The following is a 17999-nucleotide window of genomic DNA, read 5'->3' as shown; positions in this document are numbered from 1 at the left end:
AATGCCTCCAAATGGTATTTAATTCACTTGCCAGGGCGAAGAAACACTTTTTGAGACCTCAGAGTGAGTAAATTGGCCATTTTCAAGCACTTTTAACCATTCCACAAATCTTGTGTTTAGGGCCCCTGGAAGCATGAAAATCACTTTAAACATGCTAATGTTAGCTCTAAAACTGATGATCCACCTACAAATGTGATCTGACGTTCAAAAATAAAACATTTGAAAATGGACCATTTTTCACCTTTCTGAAGCATGACGTAATGGGGGGGGGGGTGTTATCTCTTGTCAAAAATCAGCCCTTTTCTTCTTGAACATTAAATGCCTCCAAATGGAATTTAGTTCACTTCCAGGGTTGAAGAAACACTTTTTGAGACCTCAGAGTGAGTAAATTGGCCATTTTCGAGCACTTTTAACCATTCCACAAATCTTGTGTTTTGGGCCCCTAGAAGCATGAAAATCACTTTAAACATGCTAATTTTAGCTCTAAAACTGATGATCGACCTACAAATGTGAAATGACGTTAAAAAACCTAAAACATTTGAAAACGGACACATTTTCACCTTTCTGAAGCATGACATAATGGGGGTGTGTTATCTCTTTTGTCAAAAATCTGCCGTTTTTGCTTGAACATTAAATGCCTTCAAATGGTATTTAATTCACTTCCCGGGATGAAGAAACACTTTTTGAGACCTCAGAGTGAGTAAATTGGCCATTTTCATGCATTTTTAACCATTTCACAAATCTTGTGTTTAGGGCCCCTGGAAGCATGAAAATCACTTTAAACATGCTAATTTTAGCTCTAAAATTGATGATCCACCTACAAATGTGAACTGACGTTCAAAAATAAAACATTTGAAAATGGACCATTTTTCACCTTTCTGAAGCATGACGTAATGTGGGGGTGTTATCTCTTTTGTCAAAAATCAGCCCTTTTCTTCTTGAACATTAAATGCCTCCAAATGGTATTTAATTCACTTCCTGGGGTGAAGAAACACTTTTTGAGACCTCAGAGTGAGTAAATTGGCCATTTTCAAGCACTTTTAACCATTCCACAAATCTTGTGTTTAGGGCCCCTGGAAGCATGAAAATCACTTTAAACATGCTAATTTTAGCTCTAAAATTGATGATCCACCTACAGATGTGATCTGACGTTCAAAAATAAAACATTTGAAAATGGACAATTTTTCACCTTTCTGAAGCATGACGTAATGGGGGGATGTTATCTCTTTTGTCAAAAATCAGCTGTTTTTGCTTGAACATTAAATGCCTCCAAATGGTATTTAATTCACTTTCCGGGGGGGAAGAAACACTTTTTGAGACTTCAGAGTGAGTAAATTGGCCATTTTCATGCACTTTTAACCATTTCACAAATCTTGTGTTTAGGGCCCCTGGAAGCATGAAAATCACTTTAAACATGCTAATTTTAGCTCTAAAATTGATGATCCACCTACAAATGTGATCTGACGTTCAAAAATAAAACATTTGAAAATGGACCATTTTTCACCTTTCTGAAGCATGACGTAATGGGGGGATGTTATCTCTTTTGTCAAAAATCAGCTGTTTTTGCTTGAACATTAAATGCCTCCAAATGGTATTTAATTCACTTTCCGGGGGGGAAGAAACACTTTTTGAGACTTCAGAGTGAGTAAATTGGCCATTTTCATGCACTTTTAACCATTTCACAAATCTTGTGTTTAATCCCCTGGAAGCATGAAAATCACTTTAAACATGATAATTTTAGCTCAAAAACTGATGATCGGCCTACAAATGTGAACTGACGTTAAAAAACTAAAACATTTGAAAATGGACCATTTTTCACCTTTCTGAAGCATGACGTAATGGGGGTGTTATCTCTTTTGTCAAAAATCAGCCCTTTTCTTCTTGAACATTAAATGCCTCCAAATGGTATTTAATTCACTTCCTAGGGTGAAGAAACACTTTTTGAGACCTCAGAGTGAGTAAATTGGCCATTTTCAAGCACTTTTAACCATTCCACAAATCTTGTGTTTAGGGCCCCTGGAAGCATGAAAATCATTTTAAACATGCTCATTTTAACTCTAAAATTTATGATCCACCTACAAATGTGATCTGACGTTCAAAAATAAAACATTTGAAAATGGACCATTTTTCATCTTTCTGAAGCATGACGAATTGGGGGGATGTTATCTCTTTTGTCAAAAATCAGCTGTTTTTGCTTGAACATTAAATGCCTCCAAATGGTATTTAATTCACTTCCCGGGGTGAAGAAACACTTTTTGAGACTTCAGAGTGAGTAAATTGGCCATTTTTATGCACTTTTAACCATTTCACAAATCTTGTGTTTAGGGCCCCTGGAAGCATGAAAATCACTTTAAACATGCTAATGTTAGCTCTAAAACTCATGATCCACCTACAAATGTGAACTGACATTAAAAAACTAAAACATTTGAAAACGGACCATTTTTCAACTTTCTGAAGCATGACATAATGTGGGGGTGTTATCTCTTTTGTCAAAAATCAGCCGTTTTTGCTTGAACATTAAATATCTCCAAATGGTATTTAATTCACTTCCCGGGGTGAAGAAACACTTTTTGAGACCTCAGAGTGAGTAAATTGGCCATTTTCAAGCACTTTTAACCATTCCACAAATCTTGTGTTTAGGGCCCCTGGAAGCATGAAAATCACTTTAAACATGCTAATTTTAGCTCTAAAATTGATGATCCACCTACAAATGTGATCTGACGTTCAAAAATAAAACATTTGAAAATGGACCATTTTTCACCTTTCTGAAGCATGACGTAATGGGGGGATGTTATCTCTTTTGTCAAAAATCAGCTGTTTTTGCTTGAACATTAAATGCCTCCAAATGGTATTTAATTCACTTTCCGGGGGGGAAGAAACACTTTTTGAGACTTCACAGTGAGTAAATTGGCCATTTTCATGCACTTTTAACCATTTCACAAATCTTGTGTTTAGGGCCCCTGGAAGCATGAAAATCACTTTAAAAATGATAATTTTAGCTCAAAAACTGATGATCGACCTACAAATGTGAACTGACGTTAAAAAACTAAAACATTTTAAAATGGACCATTTTTCACCTTTCTGAAGCATGACGTAATGGGGGTGTTATCTTGTCAAAAATCTGTCGTTTTTGCTTGAACATTCAATGCCTCCAAATGGTATTTAATCCACTTCCTGGGGTGAAGAAACACTTTTTGAGACCTCAGAGTGAGTAAATTGGTCATTTTCAAGCACTTTTAACCATTCCACAAATCTTGTGTTTTTGGCCCCTGGAAGCATGAAAATCACTTTAAACATGCTAATTTTAGCTCTAAAACTGATGATCAACCAATAAATGTGAACTGACGTTAAAAAACTAAAACATTTAAAAACTGACCATTTTTCACCTTTCTGAAGCATGACATAATGGGGGTGTGTTATCTCTTTTGTCAAAAATCAGCCATTTTTGCTTGAACATTAAATGCCTTCAAATGGTATTTAATTCACTTCCCGGGGTGAAGAAACACTTTTTGAGACCTCAGAGTGAGTAAATTGGCCATTTTCATGAACTTTTAACCATTTCACAAATCTTGTATTTAGGGCCCCTGGAAGCATGAAAATCACTTTAAACATGCTAATTTTAGCTCTAAAATTGATGATCCACCTACAAATGTGAACTGACGTACAAAAATAAAACATTTGAAAAAGAACCATTTTTCACCTTTCTGAAGCATGACGTAATGGGGGTGTTATCTCTTTTGTCAAAAATCTGTCGTTTTGCTTGAACATTCAATGCCTCCAAATGGTATTTAATTCACTTGCCAGGGCGAAGAAACACTTTTTGAGACCTCAGAGTGAGTAAATTGGCCATTTTCAAGCACTTTTAACCATTCCACAAATCTTGTGTTTAGGGCCCCTGGAAGCATGAAAATCACTTTAAACATGCTAATGTTAGCTCTAAAACTGATGATCCACCTACAAATGTGATCTGACGTTCAAAAATAAAACATTTGAAAATGGACCATTTTTCACCTTTCTGAAGCATGACGTAATGGGGGGGGGGGTGTTATCTCTTGTCAAAAATCAGCCCTTTTCTTCTTGAACATTAAATGCCTCCAAATGGAATTTAGTTCACTTCCAGGGTTGAAGAAACACTTTTTGAGACCTCAGAGTGAGTAAATTGGCCATTTTCGAGCACTTTTAACCATTCCACAAATCTTGTGTTTTGGGCCCCTAGAAGCATGAAAATCACTTTAAACATGCTAATTTTAGCTCTAAAACTGATGATCGACCTACAAATGTGAAATGACGTTAAAAAACCTAAAACATTTGAAAACGGACACATTTTCACCTTTCTGAAGCATGACATAATGGGGGTGTGTTATCTCTTTTGTCAAAAATCTGCCGTTTTTGCTTGAACATTAAATGCCTTCAAATGGTATTTAATTCACTTCCCGGGATGAAGAAACACTTTTTGAGACCTCAGAGTGAGTAAATTGGCCATTTTCATGCATTTTTAACCATTTCACAAATCTTGTGTTTAGGGCCCCTGGAAGCATGAAAATCACTTTAAACATGCTAATTTTAGCTCTAAAATTGATGATCCACCTACAAATGTGAACTGACGTTCAAAAATAAAACATTTGAAAATGGACCATTTTTCACCTTTCTGAAGCATGACGTAATGTGGGGGTGTTATCTCTTTTGTCAAAAATCAGCCCTTTTCTTCTTGAACATTAAATGCCTCCAAATGGTATTTAATTCACTTCCTGGGGTGAAGAAACACTTTTTGAGACCTCAGAGTGAGTAAATTGGCCATTTTCAAGCACTTTTAACCATTCCACAAATCTTGTGTTTAGGGCCCCTGGAAGCATGAAAATCACTTTAAACATGCTAATTTTAGCTCTAAAATTGATGATCCACCTACAGATGTGATCTGACGTTCAAAAATAAAACATTTGAAAATGGACAATTTTTCACCTTTCTGAAGCATGACGTAATGGGGGGATGTTATCTCTTTTGTCAAAAATCAGCTGTTTTTGCTTGAACATTAAATGCCTCCAAATGGTATTTAATTCACTTTCCGGGGGGGAAGAAACACTTTTTGAGACTTCAGAGTGAGTAAATTGGCCATTTTCATGCACTTTTAACCATTTCACAAATCTTGTGTTTAGGGCCCCTGGAAGCATGAAAATCACTTTAAACATGATAATTTTAGCTCAAAAACTGATGATCGACCTACAAATGTGAACTGACGTTAAAAAACGAAAACATTTGAAAATGGACCATTTTTCACCTTTCTGAAGCATGACGTAATGGGGGGTGTTATCTCCTTTGTCAAAAATCAGCCCTTTTCTTCTTGAACATTAAATGCCTCCAAATGGTATTTAATTCACTTCCTAGGGTGAAGAAACACTTTTTGAGACCTCAGAGTGAGTAAATTGGCCATTTTCAAGCACTTTTAACCATTCGACAAATCTTGTGTTTAGGGCCCCTGAAGCATGAAAATCACGTTAAACATGCTAATGTTAGCTTAAAACTGATGATCCACCTACAAATGTGAACTGACGTTCACAAATAAAACATTTGAAAATGGACCATTTTTCACCTTTCTGAAGCATGACGTAATGGGAGTGTTATCTCTTTTGTCAAAAATCTGTCGTTTTTGCTTGAACATTCAATGCCTCCAAATGGTATTTAATTCACTTGCCGGGGCGAAGAAACACTTTTTGAGACCTTAGAGAGAGTAAATTGGCCATTTTCAAGCACTTTTAACCATTCCACAAATCTTGTGTTTAGGGCCCCTGGAAGCATGAAAATCATTTTAAACATGCTCATTTTAACTCTAAAAGTTATGATCCACCTACAAATGTGATCTAACGTTCAAAAATAAAACATTTGAAAATGGACCATTTTTCACCTTTCTGAAGCATGACGAATTGGGGGGATGTTATCTCTTTTGTCAAAAATCAGCTGTTTTTGCTTGAACATTAAATGCCTCCAAATGGTATTTAATTCACTTCCCGGGGTGAAGAAACACTTTTTGAGACTTCAGAGTGAGTAAATTGGCCATTTTTTATGCACTTTTAACCATTTCACAAATCTTGTGTTTAGGGCCCCTGGAAGCATGAAAATCACTTTAAACATGCTAATGTTAGCTCTAAAACTCATGATCCACCTACAAATGTGAACTGACATTAAAAAACTAAAACATTTGAAAACGGACCATTTTTCAACTTTCTGAAGCATGACATAATGTGGGGGTGTTATCTCTTTTGTCAAAAATCAGCCGTTTTTGCTTGAACATTAAATGTCTCCAAATGGTATTTAATTCACTTCCCGGGGTGAAGAAACACTTTTTGAGACCTCAGAGTGAGTAAATTGGCCATTTTCAAGCACTTTTAACCATTCCACAAATCTTGTGTTTAGGGCCCCTGAAGCATGAAAATCACGTTAAACATGCTAATGTTAGCTTAAAACTGATGATCCACCTACAAATGTGAACTGACGTTCACAAATAAAACATTTGAAAATGGACCATTTTTCACCTTTCTGAAGCATGACGTAATGGGAGTGTTATCTCTTTTGTCAAAAATCTGTCGTTTTTGCTTGAACATTCAATGCCTCCAAATGGTATTTAATTCACTTGCCGGGGCGAAGAAACACTTTTTGAGACCTTAGAGAGAGTAAATTGGCCATTTTCAAGCACTTTTAACCATTCCACAAATCTTGTGTTTAGGGCCCCTGGAAGCATGAAAATCATTTTAAACATGCTCATTTTAACTCTAAAAGTTATGATCCACCTACAAATGTGATCTGACGTTCAAAAATAAAACATTTGAAAATGGACCATTTTTCACCTTTCTGAAGCATGACGAATGGGGGGGGTGTTATCTCTTTTGTCAAAAATCAGCCCTTTTCTTCTTGAACATCAAATGCCTCCAAATGGTATTTAATTCACTTCCAGGGGTGAAGAAAGACTTTTTGAGACCTCAGAGTGAGTAAATTGGTCATTTTCAAGCACTTTTAACCATTCCACAAATCTTGTGTTTTTGGCCCCTGGAAGCATGAAAATCACTTTAAACATGCTAATTTTAGCTCTAAAACTGATGATCAACCAATAAATGTGAACTGACGTTAAAAAACTAAAACATTTAAAAACTGACCATTTTTCACCTTTCTGAAGCATGACATAATGGGGGTGTGTTATCTCTTTTGTCAAAAATCAGCCATTTTTGCTTGAACATTAAATGCCTTCAAATGGTATTTAATTCACTTCCCGGGGTGAAGAAACACTTTTTGAGACCTCAGAGTGAGTAAATTGGCCATTTTCATGCACTTTTAACCATTTCACAAATCTTGTATTTAGGGCCCCTGGAAGCATGAAAATCACTTTAAACATGCTAATTTTAGCTCTAAAATTGATGATCCACCTACAAATGTGAACTGACGTACAAAAATAAAACATTTGAAAATGAACCATTTTTCACCTTTCTGAAGCATGACGTAATGGGGGTGTTATCTCTTTTGTCAAAAATCTGTCGTTTTGCTTGAACATTCAATGCCTCCAAATGGTATTTAATTCACTTGCCAGGGCGAAGAAACACTTTTTGAGACCTCAGAGTGAGTAAATTGGCCATTTTCAAGCACTTTTAACCATTCCACAAATCTTGTGTTTAGGGCCCCTGGAAGCATGAAAATCACTTTAAACATGCTAATGTTAGCTCTAAAACTGATGATCCACCTACAAATGTGATCTGACGTTCAAAAATAAAACATTTGAAAATGGACCATTTTTCACCTTTCTGAAGCATGACGTAATGGGGGGGGGGGTGTTATCTCTTGTCAAAAATCAGCCCTTTTCTTCTTGAACATTAAATGCCTCCAAATGGAATTTAGTTCACTTCCAGGGTTGAAGAAACACTTTTTGAGACCTCAGAGTGAGTAAATTGGCCATTTTCGAGCACTTTTAACCATTCCACAAATCTTGTGTTTTGGGCCCCTAGAAGCATGAAAATCACTTTAAACATGCTAATTTTAGCTCTAAAACTGATGATCGACCTACAAATGCGAAATGACGTTAAAAAACCTAAAACATTTGAAAACGGACACATTTTCACCTTTCTGAAGCATGACATAATGGGGGTGTGTTATCTCTTTTGTCAAAATTCAGCCGTTTTTGCTTGAACATTAAATGCCTTCAAATGGTATTTAATTCACTTCCCGGGATGAAGAAACACTTTTTGAGACCTCAGAGTGAGTAAATTGGCCATTTTCATGCACTTTTAACCATTTCACAAATCTTGTGTTTAGGGCCCCTGGAAGCATGAAAATCACTTTAAACATGCTAATTTTAGCTCTAAAATTGATGATCCACCTACAAATGTGAACTGACGTTCAAAAATAAAACATTTGAAAATGGACCATTTTTCACCTTTCTGAAGCATGACGCAATGTGGGGGTGTTATCTCTTTTGTCAAAAATCAGCTGTTTTTGCTTGAACATTAAATGCCTCCAAATGGTATTTAATTCACTTTCCGGGGGGGAAGAAACACTTTTTGAGACTTCAGAGTGAGTAAATTGGCCATTTTCATGCACTTTTAACCATTTCACAAATCTTGTGTTTTGGGCCCCTGGAAGCATGAAAATCACTTTAAGCATGATAATTTTAGCTCAAAAACTGATGATCGACCTACAAATGTGAACTGACGTTAAAAAACTAAAACATTTGAAAATGGACCATTTTTCACCTTTCTGAAGCATGACGTAATGGGGGGTTTATATCTTTTGTCAAAAATCAGCCCTTTTCTTCTTGAACATTAAATGCCTCCAAATGGTATTTAATTCACTTCCTAGGATGAAGAAACACTTTTTGAGACCTCAGAGTGAGTAAATTGGCCATTTTCAAGCACTTTTAACCATTCCACAAATCTTGTGTTTAGGGCCCCTGAAGCATGAAAATCACGTTAAACATGCTAATGTTAGCTTAAAACTGATGATCCACCTACAAATGTGAACTGACGTTCACAAATAAAACATTTGAAAATGGACCATTTTTCACCTTTCTGAAGCATGACGTAATGGGAGTGTTATCTCTTTTGTCAAAAATCTGTCGTTTTTGCTTGAACATTCAATGCCTCCAAATGGTATTTAATTCACTTGCCGGGGCGAAGAAACACTTTTTGAGACCTCAGAGTGAGTAAATTGGCCTTTTTCAAGCACTTTTAACCATTCCACAAATCTTGTGTTTAGGGCCCCTGGAAGCATGAAAATCATTTTAAACATGCTCATTTTAACTCTAAAATGTATGATCCACCTACAAATCTGATCTGACGTTCAAAAATAAAACATTTGAAAATGGACCATTTTTCACCTTTCTGAAGCATGACGTAATGGGAGTGTTATCTCTTTTGTCAAAAATCTGTCGTTTTTGCTTGAACATTCAATGCCTCCAAATGGTATTTAATTCACTTGCCGGGGCGAAGAAACACTTTTTGAGACCTCAGAGTGAGTAAATTGGCCATTTTCAAGCACTTTTAACCATTCCACAAATCTTGTGTTTTGGGCCCCTAGAAGCATCAAAATCACTTTAAACATGCTAATTTTAGCTCTAAAACTGATGATCCACCTACAAATGTGAACTGAGGTCAAAAAACTAAAACATTTGAAAATGGACCATTTTTCACCTTTCTGAAGCATGACGTAATGGGGGGGTGTTATCTCTTTTGTCAAAAATCAGCCCTTTTCTTCTTGAACATCAAATGCCTCCAAATGGTATTTAATTCACTTCCAGGGGTGAAGAAAGACTTTTTGAGACCTCAGAGTGAGTAAATTGACCATTTTCAAGCACTTTTAACCATTCCACAAATCTTGTGTTTAGGGCCCCTGGAAGCATGAAAATCACTTTAAACATGCTAATGTTAGCTCTAAAACTGATGATCCACCTACAAATGTGAACTGACGTTCACAAATAAAACATTTTAAAATGGACCATTTTTCACCTTTCTGAAGCATGACGTAATGGGGGTGTTATCTTGTCAAAAATCTGTCGTTTTTGCTTGAACATTCAATGCCTCCAAATGGTATTTAATCCACTTCCTGGGGTGAAGAAACACTTTTTGAGACCTCAGAGTGAGTAAATTGGTCATTTTCAAGCACTTTTAACCATTCCACAAATCTTGTGTTTTTGGCCCCTGGAAGCATGAAAATCACTTTAAACATGCTAATTTTAGCTCTAAAACTGATGATCAACCAATAAATGTGAACTGACGTTAAAAAACTAAAACATTTAAAAACTGACCATTTTTCACCTTTCTGAAGCATGACATAATGGGGGTGTGTTATCTCTTTTGTCAAAAATCAGCCATTTTTGCTTGAACATTAAATGCCTTCAAATGGTATTTAATTCACTTCCCGGGGTGAAGAAACACTTTTTGAGACCTCAGAGTGAGTAAATTGGCCATTTTCATGCACTTTTAACCATTTCACAAATCTTGTATTTAGGGCCCCTGGAAGCATGAAAATCACTTTAAACATGCTAATTTTAGCTCTAAAATTGATGATCCACCTACAAATGTGAACTGACGTACAAAAATAAAACATTTGAAAATGAACCATTTTTCACCTTTCTGAAGCATGACGTAATGGGGGTGTTATCTCTTTTGTCAAAAATCTGTCGTTTTGCTTGAACATTCAATGCCTCCAAATGGTATTTAATTCACTTGCCAGGGCGAAGAAACACTTTTTGAGACCTCAGAGTGAGTAAATTGGCCATTTTCAAGCACTTTTAACCATTCCACAAATCTTGTGTTTAGGGCCCCTGGAAGCATGAAAATCACTTTAAACATGCTAATGTTAGCTCTAAAACTGATGATCCACCTACAAATGTGATCTGACGTTCAAAAATAAAACATTTGAAAATGGACCATTTTTCACCTTTCTGAAGCATGACGTAATGGGGGTGGGGGGGGTGTTATCTCTTGTCAAAAATCAGCCCTTTTCTTCTTGAACATTAAATGCCTCCAAATGGAATTTAGTTCACTTCCAGGGTTGAAGAAACACTTTTTGAGACCTCAGAGTGAGTAAATTGGCCATTTTCGAGCACTTTTAACCATTCCACAAATCTTGTGTTTTGGGCCCCTAGAAGCATGAAAATCACTTTAAACATGCTAATTTTAGCTCTAAAACTGATGATCGACCTACAAATGTGAAATGACGTTAAAAAACCTAAAACATTTGAAAACGGACACATTTTCACCTTTCTGAAGCTTGACATAATGGGGGTGTGTTATCTCTTTTGTCAAAAATCTGCCGTTTTTGCTTGAACATTAAATGCCTTCAAATGGTATTTAATTCACTTCCCGGGATGAAGAAACACTTTTTGAGACCTCAGAGTGAGTAAATTGGCCATTTTCATGCACTTTTAACCATTTCACAAATCTTGTGTTTAGGGCCCCTGGAAGCATGAAAATCACTTTAAACATGCTAATTTTAGCTCTAAAATTGATGATCCACCTACAAATGTGAACTGACGTTCAAAAATAAAACATTTGAAAATGGACCATTTTTCACCTTTCTGAAGCATGACGTAATGTGGGGGTGTTATCTCTTTTGTCAAAAATCAGCCCTTTTCTTCTTGAACATTAAATGCCTCCAAATGGTATTTAATTCACTTCCTGGGGTGAAGAAACACTTTTTGAGACCTCAGAGTGAGTAAATTGGCCATTTTCAAGCACTTTTAACCATTCCACAAATCTTGTGTTTAGGGCCCCTGGAAGCATGAAAATCACTTTAAACATGCTAATTTTAGCTCTAAAATTGATGATCCACCTACAGATGTGATCTGACGTTCAAAAATAAAACATTTGAAAATGGACAATTTTTCACCTTTCTGAAGCATGACGTAATGGGGGGATGTTATCTCTTTTGTCAAAAATCAGCTGTTTTTGCTTGAACATTAAATGCCTCCAAATGGTATTTAATTCACTTTCCGGGGGGGAAGAAACACTTTTTGAGACTTCAGAGTGAGTAAATTGGCCATTTTCATGCACTTTTAACCATTTCACAAATCTTGTGTTTAGGGCCCCTGGAAGCATGAAAATCACTTTAAACATGATAATTTTAGCTCAAAAACTGATGATCGACCTACAAATGTGAACTGACGTTAAAAAACGAAAACATTTGAAAATGGACCATTTTTCACCTTTCTGAAGCATGACGTAATGGGGGGTGTTATCTCCTTTGTCAAAAATCAGCCCTTTTCTTCTTGAACATTAAATGCCTCCAAATGGTATTTAATTCACTTCCTAGGGTGAAGAAACACTTTTTGAGACCTCAGAGTGAGTAAATTGGCCATTTTCAAGCACTTTTAACCATTCGACAAATCTTGTGTTTAGGGCCCCTGAAGCATGAAAATCACGTTAAACATGCTAATGTTAGCTTAAAACTGATGATCCACCTACAAATGTGAACTGACGTTCACAAATAAAACATTTGAAAATGGACCATTTTTCACCTTTCTGAAGCATGACGTAATGGGAGTGTTATCTCTTTTGTCAAAAATCTGTCGTTTTTGCTTGAACATTCAATGCCTCCAAATGGTATTTAATTCACTTGCCGGGGCGAAGAAACACTTTTTGAGACCTTAGAGAGAGTAAATTGGCCATTTTCAAGCACTTTTAACCATTCCACAAATCTTGTGTTTAGGGCCCCTGGAAGCATGAAAATCATTTTAAACATGCTCATTTTAACTCTAAAAGTTATGATCCACCTACAAATGTGATCTGACGTTCAAAAATAAAACATTTGAAAATGGACCATTTTTCACCTTTCTGAAGCATGACGAATTGGGGGGATGTTATCTCTTTTGTCAAAAATCAGCTGTTTTTGCTTGAACATTAAATGCCTCCAAATGGTATTTAATTCACTTCCCGGGGTGAAGAAACACTTTTTGAGACTTCAGAGTGAGTAAATTGGCCATTTTTTATGCACTTTTAACCATTTCACAAATCTTGTGTTTAGGGCCCCTGGAAGCATGAAAATCACTTTAAACATGCTAATGTTAGCTCTAAAACTCATGATCCACCTACAAATGTGAACTGACATTAAAAAACTAAAACATTTGAAAACGGACCATTTTTCAACTTTCTGAAGCATGACATAATGTGGGGGTGTTATCTCTTTTGTCAAAAATCAGCCGTTTTTGCTTGAACATTAAATATCTCCAAATGGTATTTAATTCACTTCCCGGGGTGAAGAAACACTTTTTGAGACCTCAGAGTGAGTAAATTGGCCATTTTCAAGCACTTTTAACCATTCCACAAATCTTGTGTTTAGGGCCCCTGAAGCATGAAAATCACGTTAAACATGCTAATGTTAGCTTAAAACTGATGATCCACCTACAAATGTGAACTGACGTTCACAAATAAAACATTTGAAAATGGACCATTTTTCACCTTTCTGAAGCATGACGTAATGGGAGTGTTATCTCTTTTGTCAAAAATCTGTCGTTTTTGCTTGAACATTCAATGCCTCCAAATGGTATTTAATTCACTTGCCGGGGCGAAGAAACACTTTTTGAGACCTTAGAGAGAGTAAATTGGCCATTTTCAAGCACTTTTAACCATTCCACAAATCTTGTGTTTAGGGCCCCTGGAAGCATGAAAATCATTTTAAACATGCTCATTTTAACTCTAAAAGTTATGATCCACCTACAAATGTGATCTGACGTTCAAAAATAAAACATTTGAAAATGGACCATTTTTCACCTTTCTGAAGCATGACGAATGGGGGGGGTGTTATCTCTTTTGTCAAAAATCAGCCCTTTTCTTCTTGAACATCAAATGCCTCCAAATGGTATTTAATTCACTTCCAGGGGTGAAGAAAGACTTTTTGAGACCTCAGAGTGAGTAAATTGACCATTTTCAAGCACTTTTAACCATTCCACAAATCTTGTGTTTAGGGCCCCTGGAAGCATGAAAATCACTTTAAACATGCTAATGTTAGCTCTAAAACTGATGATCCACCTACAAATGTGAACTGACGTTCACAAATAAAACATTTTAAAATGGACCATTTTTCACCTTTCTGAAGCATGACGTAATGGGGGTGTTATCTTGTCAAAAATCTGTCGTTTTTGCTTGAACATTCAATGCCTCCAAATGGTATTTAATCCACTTCCTGGGGTGAAGAAACACTTTTTGAGACCTCAGAGTGAGTAAATTGGTCATTTTCAAGCACTTTTAACCATTCCACAAATCTTGTGTTTTTGGCCCCTGGAAGCATGAAAATCACTTTAAACATGCTAATTTTAGCTCTAAAACTGATGATCAACCAATAAATGTGAACTGACGTTAAAAAACTAAAACATTTAAAAACTGACCATTTTTCACCTTTCTGAAGCATGACATAATGGGGGTGTGTTATCTCTTTTGTCAAAAATCAGCCATTTTTGCTTGAACATTAAATGCCTTCAAATGGTATTTAATTCACTTCCCGGGGTGAAGAAACACTTTTTGAGACCTCAGAGTGAGTAAATTGGCCATTTTCATGCACTTTTAACCATTTCACAAATCTTGTATTTAGGGCCCCTGGAAGCATGAAAATCACTTTAAACATGCTAATTTTAGCTCTAAAATTTATCCACCTACAAATGTGAACTGACATACAAAAATAAAACATTTGAAAATGAACCATTTTTCACCTTTCTGAAGCATGACGTAATGGGGGTGTTATCTCTTTTGTCAAAAATCTGTCGTTTTGCTTGAACATTCAATGCCTCCAAATGGTATTTAATTCACTTGCCAGGGCGAAGAAACACTTTTTGAGACCTCAGAGTGAGTAAATTGGCCATTTTCAAGCACTTTTAACCATTCCACAAATCTTGTGTTTAGGGCCCCTGGAAGCATGAAAATCACTTTAAACATGCTAATGTTAGCTCTAAAACTGATGATCCACCTACAAATGTGATCTGACGTTCAAAAATAAAACATTTGAAAATGGACCATTTTTCACCTTTCTGAAGCATGACGTAATGGGGGGGGGGTGTTATCTCTTGTCAAAAATCAGCCCTTTTCTTCTTGAACATTAAATGCCTCCAAATGGAATTTAGTTCACTTCCAGGGTTGAAGAAACACTTTTTGAGACCTCAGAGTGAGTAAATTGGCCATTTTCGAGCACTTTTAACCATTCCACAAATCTTGTGTTTTGGGCCCCTAGAAGCATGAAAATCACTTTAAACATGCTAATTTTAGCTCTAAAACTGATGATCGACCTACAAATGTGAAATGACGTTAAAAAACCTAAAACATTTGAAAACGGACACATTTTCACCTTTCTGAAGCATGACATAATGGGGGTGTGTTATCTCTTTTGTCAAAAATCTGCCGTTTTTGCTTGAACATTAAATGCCTTCAAATGGTATTTAATTCACTTCCCGGGATGAAGAAACACTTTTTGAGACCTCAGAGTGAGTAAATTGGCCATTTTCATGCACTTTTAACCATTTCACAAATCTTGTGTTTAGGGCCCCTGGAAGCATGAAAATCACTTTAAACATGCTAATTTTAGCTCTAAAATTGATGATCCACCTACAAATGTGAACTGACGTTCAAAAATAAAACATTTGAAAATGGACCATTTTTCACCTTTCTGAAGCATGACGTAATGTGGGGGTGTTATCTCTTTTGTCAAAAATCAGCCCTTTTCGTCTTGAACATTAAATGCCTCCAAATGGTATTTAATTCACTTCCTGGGGTGAAGAAACACTTTTTGAGACCTCAGAGTGAGTAAATTGGCCATTTTCAAGCACTTTTAACCATTCCACAAATCTTGTGTTTAGGGCCCCTGGAAGCATGAAAATCACTTTAAACATGCTAATTTTAGCTCTAAAATTGATGATCCACCTACAGATGTGATCTGACGTTCAAAAATAAAACATTTGAAAATGGACAATTTTTCACCTTTCTGAAGCATGACGTAATGGGGGGATGTTATCTCTTTTGTCAAAAATCAGCTGTTTTTGCTTGAACATTAAATGCCTCCAAATGGTATTTAATTCACTTTCCGGGGGGGAAGAAACACTTTTTGAGACTTCAGAGTGAGTAAATTGGCCATTTTCATGCACTTTTAACCATTTCACAAACCGTGTGTTTAGGGCCCCTGGAAGCATGAAAATCACTTTAAACATGATAATTTTAGCTCAAAAACTGATGATCGACCTACAAATGTGAACTGACGTTAAAAAACGAAAACATTTGAAAATGGACCATTTTTCACCTTTCTGAAGCATGACGTAATGGGGGGTGTTATCTCCTTTGTCAAAAATCAGCCCTTTTCTTCTTGAACATTAAATGCCTCCAAATGGTATTTAATTCACTTCCTAGGGTGAAGAAACACTTTTTGAGACCTCAGAGTGAGTAAATTGGCCATTTTCAAGCACTTTTAACCATTCGACAAATCTTGTATTTAGGGCCCCTGAAGCATGAAAATCACGTTAAACATGCTAATGTTAGCTTAAAACTGATGATCCACCTACAAATGTGAACTGACGTTCACAAATAAAACATTTGAAAATGGACCATTTTTCACCTTTCTGAAGCATGACGTAATGGGAGTGTTATCTCTTTTGTCAAAAATCTGTCGTTTTTGCTTGAACATTCAATGCCTCCAAATGGTATTTAATTCACTTGCCGGGGCGAAGAAACACTTTTTGAGACCTTAGAGAGAGTAAATTGGCCATTTTCAAGCACTTTTAACCATTCCACAAATCTTGTGTTTAGGGCCCCTGGAAGCATGAAAATCATTTTAAACATGCTCATTTTAACTCTAAAAGTTATGATCCACCTACAAATGTGATCTGACGTTCAAAAATAAAACATTTGAAAATGGACCATTTTTCACCTTTCTGAAGCATGACGAATTGGGGGGATGTTATCTCTTTTGTCAAAAATCAGCTGTTTTTGCTTGAACATTAAATGCCTCCAAATGGTATTTAATTCACTTCCCGGGGTGAAGAAACACTTTTTGAGACTTCAGAGTGAGTAAATTGGCCATTTTTTATGCACTTTTAACCATTTCACAAATCTTGTGTTTAGGGCCCCTGGAAGCATGAAAATCACTTTAAACATGCTAATGTTAGCTCTAAAACTCATGATCCACCTACAAATGTGAACTGACATTAAAAAACTAAAAAATTTGAAAACGGACCATTTTTCAACTTTCTGAAGCATGACATAATGTGGGGGTGTTATCTCTTTTGTCAAAAATCAGCCGTTTTTGCTTGAACATTAAATATCTCCAAATGGTATTTAATTCACTTCCCGGGGTGAAGAAACACTTTTTGAGACCTCAGAGTGAGTAAATTGGCCATTTTCAAGCACTTTTAACCATTCCACAAATCTTGTGTTTAGGGCCCCTGAAGCATGAAAATCACGTTAAACATGCTAATGTTAGCTTAAAACTGATGATCCACCTACAAATGTGAACTGACGTTCACAAATAAAACATTTGAAAATGGACCATTTTTCACCTTTCTGAAGCATGACGTAATGGGAGTGTTATCTCTTTTGTCAAAAATCTGTCGTTTTTGCTTGAACATTCAATGCCTCCAAATGGTATTTAATTCACTTGCCGGGGCGAAGAAACACTTTTTGAGACCTTAGAGAGAGTAAATTGGCCATTTTCAAGCACTTTTAACCATTCCACAAATCTTGTGTTTAGGGCCCCTGGAAGCATGAAAATCATTTTAAACATGCTCATTTTAACTCTAAAAGTTATGATCCACCTACAAATGTGATCTGACGTTCAAAAATAAAACATTTGAAAATGGACCATTTTTCACCTTTCTGAAGCATGACGAATGGGGGGGGTGTTATCTCTTTTGTCAAAAATCAGCCCTTTTCTTCTTGAACATCAAATGCCTCCAAATGGTATTTAATTCACTTCCAGGGGTGAAGAAAGACTTTTTGAGACCTCAGAGTGAGTAAATTGACCATTTTCAAGCACTTTTAACCATTCCACAA

Source organism: Lissotriton helveticus, chromosome 3_2 (genome assembly GCF_964261635.1).
Source record: "Lissotriton helveticus chromosome 3_2, aLisHel1.1, whole genome shotgun sequence".
Lineage (NCBI taxonomy): Eukaryota > Metazoa > Chordata > Amphibia > Caudata > Salamandridae > Lissotriton > Lissotriton helveticus.
The sequence above is the reverse complement of the archived record's forward strand: the minus strand, read 5'-3'. Positions refer to the sequence as shown.